Source organism: Pelophylax lessonae (genome assembly GCF_965119305.1).
Source record: "Pelophylax lessonae genome assembly, chromosome: 10".
Lineage (NCBI taxonomy): Eukaryota > Metazoa > Chordata > Amphibia > Anura > Ranidae > Pelophylax > Pelophylax lessonae.
In genome coordinates, this window is record NC_138777.1 from 138,720,339 (window position 1) to 138,733,072 (window position 12,734).

The following is a 12,734-nucleotide window of genomic DNA, read 5'->3' on the forward strand; positions in this document are numbered from 1 at the left end:
GTCACGCAATTTTTTACAGCGTTTTTTGACGCAAAGCAATGCCTATTACATTTTTCTGTTTGCGCCCCCCCCCAAAAAAAATTTTGAGCACCAGCCGCCACTGCCCATGACCCTACTTTCATATTTCTTTGATTCTTCCCTCTCTCCTGTCAATATAAATATTGGCAATAAAAGCCTAAACGTCAGGGCCTGAGTGCTCTCTCTCTGTAATCCTAGTTCGTCAGAAGTAGGCAAGGACAGAGCAAGAAAAATACATTTTGGACGTTTCTTTAAATTAAATAATTATACTGTGACCACCCTTTGTTTTAAAAATTGGCGCTCCTATAGTCAAACCACGTTGCCGCCCGTATAGAACGTAAACTACAATTCCCAACAGCCACTTGGCTCCGCCCGCGCATGCGCTTTTCATGCAGATCCCGCCATTTTGTGAAACAGTGGGTAGGAGAGATTAAGCGGTGAGCTGGATATTGCAAGGCGTGTATGTTCTAAAGTCTCTTCTCTGCCGTTTGTCTTGGGTCGGTCGAATTTGACTAGAAGCCAGAAAAAAAGAGAGAAAAAGTCGCTCTAGGGAGGTAAGGCGAGCATGATAGTCAATTTGCAGGAGCTTTCTCCGGCCTCTAGGTGTCACGATGGGGCTCCGGTTCGGGCGGCTGACGGAGATGTTTGTCTCCCTCTATCGTTATTGTAATTTGGCAAAAAATATCTGGAGCTCAAGTCGGGGAATACTTTCTCTGGAACTGACCGTTCCGGCTTATGAATAGGTTGCTGTGGGACCGTTTCGGTTTGGGCGGGACGGACAAGAATCGGCCACTGCTGTAGGCCTGTCCTCCATTTTCTGTACAGACGCTTCGTCTAACAGTTTCATTAGATTGTCGTGGACTAAATTCTGATTGTTTCCGTACATTCTCGGACATATAAGTTTGGTTTTCTTATTGCCATCTCTTTGTAAGTGGGTGTAATGTGGATTCCGGACTGTCTTCCCGCTTCTTTTCTATCTATGTGATTCTATGCAGTGCGTGTGTTCAGATAAACAAAAAAGTAATCTCGAGCATAGATTTTAATATTGTATAATATAAAAAGTAGAGCCAGTGTAGTAGCAAAATATATATATTTGGCAACTTTAACATTGCATAGTTTTCTTAGTGTTGTATATGTTTAAACTCGTGTTTGGTGTTTTAGGAACATAAAAAATGTGCACATTTTATTCGTTGCTTGTATGTAATTTGTGGTTACAAGAATATAGACTCCTGTGTGAAAAACGAACATGGGTATATTTTTTTTCTTGTTGAGGCTTGCTCATATTGGCCATCCAAAAGTAAAGATTAATTCTAGGTATGGAAATTGTTTTTATAGTTAAAGTGATTGTAAAGTCTTGTTTGTTTTTTTTTTTTATAAAAAAAAAAAAAAAAACTTACATGCTCTGTGCAGTAATTTTGCAGCCTAGATTCTCTTCTCGGGTAACTCTTAAGCTCTCCTAGCCTCTCCCTCCTGTTAAGTGCCCCCAAAGCAAGCAGCTTGCTATGGGGCAGCCATGTCGCTGCTCCATGTATCTATTTAAACACAGTGCCCCGGCCCAATGTTCTGTTGAAATAGCCAACTCTTTGAAATCCTCCAATTACATCACTTCCGGTGACTCTCCAGCAGCAGCTTTTGACGAGTTGGCTCTACTGCCCATGCGCACGCTTGTACCCTACAGAATAACCGTAATCCTGTTGGATCTTCCAATCACCATGCTGGTGGCTGTTGGAGAACTTGACAAGTTCTTGCGCATGCACACTGCGGCCATTGAAAGATCCAACAGGGTTTCTGTTCTGTTGGGTATAAGTACACGCATGGGCAGTAGAGACAACTCGTCAAAAATCAGCTGCTGGAGGCTCCAGAAGTGACATAATTGGATATTTCGAATTGGCTATTTCAACAGAACATCAGCCCTGCCCTCCTCTCCCTCTCTCCCTCTCCTGTTTGACAGACTTTGACAGCAGTGAGAGCCAATGGCACCGCTGCTGTGCCTCAGCCAATCAGGAGGTATAGTTCCAGACGGCTGAGGCACTCATGGACATCGCTGGATAGTGGGGGTTCAGGTAAGTGTTAGGGGGCTGGTGCAGATTTTTTATTTTTTTTTTTTAATCTGAATGCATAGGATGCAATAAAGTGGATGTAAATCATTACATATACCCAGTGAAGTGAACAACCCCAGATGAGGCAAATCTCCCAACATAAGTTTTTTTTTTTTTTTTTTTTTATATATATATATATATATATATATATATATATATATATCTGCTGTCTTCAGCTTTCTATATTCTTTAGAAGGTGCACATTGTGTTGCCAAATTTTGTTTCCTCATTCAGCAGTAGGATGGAGTCTAGGCATACACTGTGTGGAAGCTGATTGGAGGAAAGGCCCACACCACCTCTACATAGAGGAGTGAAGAAACTTGCAGAGCTGTACTGTGAAGAGACAAGCTGTTAGCTTATCTGTCTCTTAACCACTTGCCGAACGCCGCCCGACTATATACGGCGGCGGTCAGCCCCTCCCAGGCAAAGTGACGTAACGGTACGTCACTAGCCTGGGAGCCAATAGGGGGCAAGCGTGCGCCGCCGGAAGGCGCGCCCCCGCTCGTTCCCTAAGCAGCCCACGCGTGTGACCTGCTGACCCGATGTCCGCTGGTCACTCGCGATCGTCGGGTGGAGAGGGAGAAAGGCAGACGGCTAATGTAAACAAAGCAGCCTGTCATTCTCCCCTGTGTAAAAGCACAGATCATACGGTCCTGCTATGTAGGACCATTGATCTCTGCTGTTACACACAGCCACATCCAATCACAGTTAGAAGCTTACACACTTAACCCCTCCCTCTCCAAAAAGTTAACCTCTTCCCTCCCAGTGTCATTTTTACAGTAACAGTGCATATGTATAGTGTCCATGTCAGTCAAGGGTCCGATCTGTCCGCCGCAATGTCGCAGTCTAGCAAAAAAATCGCAGATCGCCGCCATTACTCGTAAAAAAAAAAATAAAAATAAAAATGACAAAAATCTTTCCCTTAGTAAACGCAATAACTTTTGCGCAAACCAATCAAAATACGCTTTCTGCGTTTTTTTTTTTTTTTACCCAAACATGTAGCAGAAAACAAATTGGCCTAAAATGTTAAAAAATATTGATTTTTTTCTTTACATTTTTTGGGGGGAATTTCATATAAAAAAAAATGTGAAAAATAGTTATTTTTGCAAAATTGTCGCTCTTTTTTCGTTTATAGCGCATGATCAAAAAATCGCACAGATGATCAAATACCACCAAAAGAAAGCTCTGTTCGTGGGGAAAAAAAGGATGTCAATTTCATTTGGGTACAGCATCGCACGACTGTGCAATTGTCCGTTAAAGTCACGCAGTGCCAAATCGCAAAATAGGCCCTGGTCAGGAAGGGGGTAAAATCTTCCGGGGCTTAAGTGGTTAAGTCCCTTCCCTGATATAAATATTCAGCAGATTTTATCTCCTGTGTTGGAGAGCTTGTCCGAAGTTATCCTGCTGGTAAAAGAGCAGCAGAAAGACACTGACTTGGGGATTTTGAGAGAGATAGGTAAACACTACAGATATGCAAAGTTTACATCCACTTTAACCACTTGCCTACAATGCACTTTCACCCCCTTCCTGCCCAGACCGATTTTCAGCTTTCAGCGCTCTCACACTTTGACAATTACTCAGTCATGCAACACTGTACACATAAAAAATTTGTGTCCTTTTCTTTACACAAATAGAACTTTCTTTTGATGGTATTTAATCACTACTGGGTTTTTTATTTTTTGTGCTATAAATAAAAAAAGACTGAAAATATCGTGAAAAAACACATTTTTCTTTGTTTTTGTCATAAAATTTTGCAAATTTAGTAATTTTTCTTCACAAATTTTGGCCAAAATTTATACTGCTACTTATCTTTGGTAAAAATAACCCAAATAAGTATATATTATTTGGTCTTTGTGAAAGTTATAGAGTCCACAAGCTATGGTGCTATTCATTGAAAATTGATCACACTTGATCACACCTGATGTATTGAAGGCCTATCATTTCTTGTGACACTAAAAGGTCAGGAAAGTACAAATACCCCCCAAATGACCCCTTTTTGGAAAGTAGACATTCCAAGGTATTTAATAAGGGGCATGGTGAGTTTTTTGAAGTTGTAATTTTTTCCCACAATTCTTTGCAAAATGATTTTTTTTTTTTTTTTTTTTACAAATTGACGTATTAACAGGTTATTTCTCTCACACAGCATATGTATACTTGGAACTACACCCCAAAACACATTCTACTACTCCTCCTGAGTATGGCGATACCACATGTGAGACTTTTTCACAGCCTGGCCACATACAGAGGCCTAATATCCAAGTAGCACCGTCCGGCATTCTAGGAGCATAAATTACACATATTTCCTGACAACCTATCACACTTTTGAAGGCCCTGGAGCACCAGTACAATGGAAACCCCCATAAAATGACCCCATTTTGGAAAGCAAACACCCCAACGTATAATTTTTGAGGCATAATGAGTCTTTTGAACGTGTCATTTTTTTCCCACAAGTTTTTGGAAAATGTGGAAAGAAAATGAAAATGCATTTTTTTTTTTTTACACAAAGTTGTCCATTTATGAAATATTTCCAACACATAGCATGTACATAGCAAAAATTGCACCCCAAAATACATTCTGCTATTCCTCCCAAGTATGGCGATACCACATGTGTAACACTTTTACACAGCCTAGCCACATACAGAGTCCTAACATCCAAGTAGCACTTTACACAAAGTTGTCCATTTATCCACTTTAAGACTGGGCCTATTTTTGACACTTGGTGTTTACAAGCTATAATCATTTTTTTTGCTGGAAAACTACTTAGAACCCCCAAACATTATATATTTTTTTTTAGCAGAGACCCTAGAGAATTAAATGTAGATTGTTGTAATATTTTTCATCACACCATATTTGAGCAACAGTCTTCCAAATGCAATTTTTTTGAAAAATATTCACTTTTTTGAATTAAAATATAAGAAAACAGTAAATTTAGCCCGATTTTTTTTTTTTTTTTTTTTCCATAATGTGAAAGATAATGTTACGCCGAGTAATTAGATACCCAACATGTCATGCTTCAAAATTGCGCACGCTCACGGAATGGCGCCAAACATTGGTACTTAAAAATCCCCATAGGCAACATTTTAAAAATTTCTACAGGTTACTAGCTTAGAGTTACAGAGGAGGTCTAGGGCTCAAATTATTGCTCTCGCTCGAACGATCGCGGCAATACCTCACATGTGTGGTTTGAACACTGTTTACATATGTGGGCGGGACTTGTGTATGCATTTGCTTCTGCGCGTGAGCTAACGGGGACAGGGCGCTTTCATTTTTTTTTTTCCTATTTATTTTATTTATTATTTTATTTTACATAGTTTAAAAAAAGTTTTGATCATTTTTATTCCTATTACAAGGAATGTAAACATCCCTTGTAATAGAAATAGGCATGACAGGTCCTCTTTGTTGTGAGATCTGGGGTCAAAAAGACCTCACAACTACACTAAAAAAGAAAAAAAAAAATTGTTGTAAAAGTAAAAAACAAAAACAAAAAAAAACGTCCTTTTAAACTGGTTGCTAGGCAACGACTTTTGACGTAGCCATCTTGCCCTCACTCGACTTCCTTTCTCTGAGGATCCGGGACCGGATAGTTTTCCCTGCTGCCGGAGGGGCTTGTGGGCTCCTCTATTGTGATCAGCTGTGTCTTGGGAACACAGCCGATCACGTGGGAAACAGCCATGTCCATTGGCTGTTTCCCCCCTGCCGGTGACGGGCTGTGTCCTGGGGGCAGTGCAGGGCGGCGCGCACACGATCGCGCGCCTGCCCTGCTGAAAGTGCCGCCGTCGTATGACGGCGGTCCAGAACAATGGTCGCACCGCCGTAATATGACGGCGGGCGGCAAGCGGTTAAGAAAAAAAAAACAGGATGGAGTGGAGAGGGATTAGGACACCTGTCAGGTTTTATAGCTGCCTGTCTACCCCCCCCCCCCCCCTCATAGGGAAGATTCATCATCTGTTTTGGTTTATCATTATAATAGTGCAAGTAAGAAAATCCCACATTTTGGGTTGCTCCCAGAAAAGTAATAGAGGGGATATCTTGGATATCTTCCACTAGTTCTGGCGACCTGGTGGTCCCCTTTAATTTGTAGTGTTTTCCTCTCATTTCCTGTTTTGGCTATGGGGCAGGAAGAGGAGTTAAATCTTCCCACTGAAACAGAGGGCAAACAGAAATCTTACAGGGGTTATAACCCTCCCTTACTCTTTCCAAAATTAAGGAAAAAAAGTTTTGCCTATAGTTTTACTTTAAGAATGCAGAATGTCAGCCAGTCAGCACAGAGACCTAGAAGCAAGTGGAGATCACTGGAGTAGCGGTGTTTACTGCATTGATTTCCAGCGGCATCGGCTAGGTGGGGAATATACTTAATGTTGCTGTATAAGATTAAAAGCTATGTATGTATAATGTGCATAAAATATCCATACCTGCAATTCATTTTTTTTTTTTTTTTTCAAATATAAATTTTATTAACATCCAGAGAATGGGCACATCATTACAGAAATCAACAAATAAAATAATCAGCAATGATAGACACCTTCCAACTCTCAGATTACATACAACTTTCACACAACTGGGTGAGAAAGGAAAAACGCCCCAAATAGTCAATAGGAGGAGCCCACTCCGGATCATTTTGTTAAGAAGACAAATCTGAAGGTGAAGGTAGGAGTATACAGAAAGTTAAGTACGGGAGAGAGAGGAAAAAAAATGGGGGTGGGGGGGTGGAGGAGGGAAAGGGTAAGAAGCTACAGAGCTGAAGGCCCCTGTCTACGGTCTCAACTACAGGCGATATCGCTGGATCCAAAGAACCCCAACTGTCAGGGTACAGAGCTATGTACTAAGCAGGGCGATTCCCTCCCTAGAGGCAATAAACAAATCCCAAAGTCTCCATCTCTCCGCATGTTTATCGCTTTTGTGCTGAGCTGTCGCAGTAAGATCCTCCATTTTGTTAATTTCCTCATCTTTTCGGAGCCAGAGAGCCATTTTTGGGGAGGCAGTTTTCTTCCAATAAAGGGGTATGCATGCCCTAGCAGTGTTCAACATATGGTGGATAATTGACTTTGTATGTACTAACCGGGACATTCGAAACGTAATAGAAAGAAGACCGGGTCGTCTGGGATTACCTGCTCCGTGAACATTGAAATAATCGTTCATGCATGAAGAAAGGGATGTATTCCAGAGATAAGACTATAATCCTTCCACTTTATAAAACTCTGGTCCGAACGCATCTGGAGTATTCTGTCCAGTTCTGGTCGTCAGTCCTCAAAAGGGATGTGTTGGAGCTGGAGAGGGTCCAGAGAAGGGCAACTAAACTAATTAGGGGATTGGAGGACCTTGATTATGAGGAGCGTCTGCAATCGCTTGATTTATTCTCCCTGGAGAAGAGACGCCTGAGGGGGGACATGATAGCAATTTTTAAATATCTCAATGGGGATCTAGGCTTAGAAAAAAAGCTGTTCAGTCGAAGGGATTGCATGAGGACTCGGGGGCATACAATGTGATTAGAGGAGAAGCGTTTTAACCTCAGGCAACGTGGGGGGTTCTTTACTGTTAGGGCTACAAGATTGTGGAATTCTCTACCACAAGAGGTGGTTTCTGCATGTAGTATGGTGGCTTTCAAAAGACTATTAGACGTACATCTCAAGGATCAGAACATTCAGGGGTATGTGAGATGATTACAGCCACACACACCTACACAGGTTGAACTGGATGGACTATTGTCTTTATTCAACCTCACCTACTATGTAACTATGTAACTTAGTTCCAAAAGTGCGTCAGTTTGGGACAAGACCAGAATACTTGGGGCATTGTGACCCTGGCTCCTTTGGCATCTCCAGTACCTGTCCGATGTGTCACGGAAGAAGTCATGTAATGCACTAGGAGTAAAATAAAAAATAAAAAAATACAGAGGGCGCACCACCTAGAAACTGTTTTTCTTAAAAACTGTATATTGTTAAAAACATGTATACGTCGTACTCACAAAAATGGATGGAACATTGGCATAAAATAGAGATAGTGAATCCACCAAGGAGGTCCACTGGGTATGCAGGTACAGACCGTATAGAGATGTGGAACCTCTAAGCCCCGGTTCACACTTATGCGATGCGGGAAGGCTGCGAATCCGCAGCCTGTTCCCGCGTAGCAAACGCACCCCCAGCAGTTCACACTGCCATATGCGATACGCTGGGGGTGTCAATGTAATCTTAATGACACCCCAGTTTGATTGCATGTCGCTGTGCGATCCGATCCTGATGCGGCTGCAAAAAAGGGTCCTGTGCGGGTTTGCTGCGGGTGCGGTGCGAATTTAGCCATACAAAGTGTATGGCTAAACTTGCACCGCACAGCCGATCGCATGTAATGAAGGAGCAGTGCGCTCCGACATTACATGCAAACGCCGCAGCCGCATGAGTGTGAACCGGCTCTAAATGCGGCTTACCCCCTTTCTCAGCTCTGACCTCAGCTTAACTATTCATGCACAGCTTGCTTTTTGGTTATGATCTCTGATATGCAAAGATAATCATATGGTACAGGTAGCCAGGTACCATGTGATTCCTTTGGGCCAATCTCAGATCACAACAATAAGCAAGCTTTTCGTGAATGAAAAGCTAATCATGACATGTTTACATTGGTCATAGCGATCATATGATACCAATTATAGCAATCACATACAATTACTGGTAACTTTAATCCGCTGTGACCGGTGAACACAGTGGTCACAGGATGGGCCAGCTGCGTGCTCATAACCTGGAGCAAGCACAATCCTGTACATGTGATGATGCCTACCTGTGCCGGCCTGCTGGGGTATAATTACTGTGGCGGGTCAAGAAGTGGTTAAACGAAATGTTCAGCATTCTGAATGTTTGTTTTTTTTTCGTCACCTAGAAAAACATTTGTTATAACCAGAATATAAGCAAATGGTCCTAAAATTAGTCTGGGTTATAAGAGGCTGTTGGTTAACCAGACCTTTTGCTGCTCCATCATACTGCTGAAGTTTACTTGCTCGTTACCCTCAGAGCCCATTCACACTAGCACGACTTGTGAGGCGACTTGTGTAGCCCCAGGTCGCTTGACATAACAAAAGCAATGTTAATCAATCAGTGCCGTCTTAATTGGCACTACTGAAGTCGCTCCAACTTCAGAAAAGGGTCTTGTACTACTTTGAGGCGACCTGTGATCCGACTGTCCCATATACTTCAATGGGAGTCGCCTCCTTATCTTAATTGAAGCGACTTGTTATCAGACTTTCCAGTAAGAAGAAAGAGATTAGCCAGGCATTCCCCACAGACAAAGTCGCCTGTCTCTTCAAAGTAGTGCACAAGTCTCTTTCAAGTCACGGGGCGACTTTCTGGTCGTGGTAGTGTGAACCGGCTCTCAAACTACAGAAACAAAGATTCTATTTTCTTTTTTTTGATGTTTGGAAGAGTTATGTACACAAAGCTTCATGTTTTATTAGGTGGTTTCACGGTGTTTAGTCATCCTGTTTTTTTGTTGTGCACTTCTGTGCCTGTATGGTGTAGACTTCCTTAAAAAAACAAGCATTAAATAAACCTTATGAGATGATGGGATGCTTGTGCTGTTTAAGTGTTTGCAAGTAGCTTTTAGGTAATTATCCACACATTCCAGTTTGTTTCCCAAGCTCTTAAAGGTTGAGGCTGATCTCCAGCTTTACTGTCTCTTTAAAAAGTTTGTTTGAGCCAAGCTGGCTGAAACAAACTGTTTCCTACAGTTAGTCTGGGTACACACGGGCCGAAAACAGTCAGTTAACCACTTCAATACAGGGCACTTTCCTCCCTTCCTGCCCAGGCCAATTTTCCCCTTTTAGCGCTTTTGCATTTTGAATGACAATTGCGCGGTCATGCAACACTGTACCTACACCAAATTTGTCATTTTCCCCCCACAAATAGAGCTTTCTTTTGGTGGTATTTGATCACCTCTGGGTTTTTTCCTTTTTGCTAAACAAATAAAAAAAGACCGAAAAGTTTGAAGAAGAAAAAAAATTTTTTTGTTTGTTATACAATTTTGTAAATACGTTTTTTCCTGCACTGATGGGGCAGCACTGATGGGCGGATGGGCAATAATGGGCACTGGTGGGCGACACTGAAAGATGGCAATGATGGGCACTGGTGGGCGACACTGAAAGATGGCAATGATGGGCACTTGTGGGCAGCACTGATAGGGAGGGCACTGGCGGGCAGCACTGATGGGGAGGGCAATGGGGGGCTCCCTGAGCCCTGATTGCCATCCCTGGTGGGCATCCCTGGTGGCCATAGTGGGCATCCCTGGGGTCATAGTGGGTCATCAATGATCTGATTACCAGTGCCGAAACCCCCCCCCCCCCGTCAGGGGAGCCGCCGATCAGCGCTCCTTTACTCGTGCCTGTCAGGCACGAACTAAGGAAAGCCGATCAACGGCTGTTCCTGTTTACTATGTGACCAGCCGTGATTGGACACGGCTGGTCACATGGTAAAGAGCTATGTTAGTAGTCTCTTTACCGAGATCGGAGATGCAGGGTGTCAGGCTGACACCTCGTATCGCCGCTCTGCGTGCCCCCGGGGGGCGCCCAGAGCTGTATTATCCTGCCGACGTCATATGACGTCCGGTCAGTATAATACAACCACATTCCCGCCGTCAATCTGCTATAGGGCGGGCGGGAAGTGGTTAAGGAAGAGAGCCAACCTCCATCCCACTGTCCTCAAAGAAGCCTGTTTTGCTGGCCCGAGCATGCTGGAAACCAGCATCCGATCAGCACTCTCAGCCAGCTGTAATTGCTACTCAGTGTTTTTTCCTGGGGGGTACAGTCCCCAGGAAGTCCCCGTCAGAATACAATAGCTCAGAGGGGCAGGCCGCTGCACTACCATCCCTTGTGTTGGTACGGCAATCTGTTTTTTTTTTTTTTTTTCCTGTCATTCAGACCGTTGATTTGAACAAAAAAAAAAACACCTTAGGTGCACCCACTGAACTCTCTCTGTAAACTATGTAACCTTAACAGTATACAGTCTTGTGTTCTGGATGTGGACTTCCCCTTTCTGCACCCCATTTTGCAGCCTTTCATATGCAACTTTTGTATTCTCTGAATACAAAGCTTTCCATAATTGGTTGAGGCGGAGATGACGTAACCCACCTGCCTCAGCCAATAAGAAGAAAGCTTTGTATTCAGGGGATACAAAGTTATCTATGAATGGCTAAGCACTGCTCAACCTAACAGTTTTGTTCTAGGTGTGGAATGAGATGCTCATGTCCTACAAGGTACGTGATTTTGTGGCCCCGGCGACCTGTTCCCACTGTGAATTAACACGGCAGGATCTGGCAATTATTCCCGACACGCAGAAAGGTGGTCTGCCAATGTAAACAAGGCAGATCACCATTCTGTTAGTAGGGAAGACAGAGATCCTGTGATTTTTCTAAGTTTCAATACATGCTTATTGAGATTTTTTTTTTTTTTACCAAAAAATATATAGCAGAATACATATTGGCCTAAAGTTATGAAAAAAATTTGATTTCGTTCATTATCGAACACAGCTCCTCATCTTCATGACTGTATGGGTTATACTGCCCCCTACAGGAGTAGAACACTAGGCAGACAAAAACTTAACTACGCATATGGGACAGTCCCAGGGGGTATACTCTCACTCTCTGCTATAGATATTCAGTTTTTCTCAAATCGCCTTTCAGGACAGCACCTGGAGATCGTAGCTCCACCCAAACCCCAGAAAGCACTGCAGTCTTTAAATCCCTCCTCTTCCGCCATGCCTTAAGTTATTGTGTTTCCTCTGCCATGGTGGAAGTGCTGCAGGAACCAGTTAGGGGGGCTGCGCTCTCTCCAGATGGAGAAAGGGTTGGCTTTTTTTTTTTCTCTGTGATGACCATCCCAGCACCCCCACCCAGGGGAGAGAGGTCCTACGGAGTCCCCGGCTCTTCCATCTCAGGCGAGCAGTACCGCTTCAGGGGTCCCGCCTGTGAGCCCAGGTTCTGTGGGTTTGGCTGGCTAGGCAGTCCAGGCGGGGAGCTGTTTCGGTGCCCCCGTATGTCAGTCCTGGGTCCCGGCCGGCGAGCGTGTTGTTCTCAGTAGGCGAGACTTCTGGCGGGGGCGTGGCGGCTGTGGTTTCCGGCCGCTGGAAGCAGGGGGCAGGTCGAGCGGTCGGTGCTTCCAGTCTCGCGGCGAAGGGACGTTTGAAGCGGGAATCTTGAATAGACAGTTTCTGTCCCTTTTTTTTTTTTTTACTGCACACTCTTAACGACAAGGAGGGGAGGGCTGCAGCATTGGCGGAAGCAGGTGCCATGAGCATCGGCCAGTGCCAGGTAAGGGGGAAACAACGGTGCCTCTATCTTCACTATTGGCCTTTTTTGTTGTGTATTGTTGATCCTCCTGTGGGAGTCCTGCGCTGTAAGTGCTGGGATTACAGGTCTCGGCTTAAAGCTTAGACTGGGGGAGTTTCTGTTGTATGGTGTTTGCTGGCACAGGTGAAGGTGGTGGTAGTCTGTTCACTGTTGATTTCTATTCGGCAGCTGTTAGGTGACTGTTTGGTTTTTTTATTTAGTCCTGATTTTAGGTCAAGGCCACAGTTAAAATGAAGGGGTCTCCATCAGTACAAAGGAAGTATCCTGCTTGTAAAAACCCCCTGAGAGACTCTT

At 43.7% G+C, this 12,734-nt stretch overlaps 1 protein-coding gene across 3 annotated transcripts in view; it reads left to right on the top strand.

The window, feature by feature from the left end:
* Positions 1 to 383: 383 nt before the first annotated feature.
* CTCF (CCCTC-binding factor) overlaps positions 384 to 12,734 on the top strand; it is a 299,523-nt gene continuing 287,172 nt past the window's right edge. The window contains exon 1 of one of the 3 annotated variants that reach the window (XM_082270324.1): positions 384 to 478. The gene's annotated coding sequence lies outside the window, so the exon portion shown is untranslated. Of the gene's footprint in view, positions 573 to 12,734 lie in introns of all 3 variants that reach the window. The other 2 variants (XM_082270323.1, XM_082270322.1) reach the window with 2 other exon arrangements.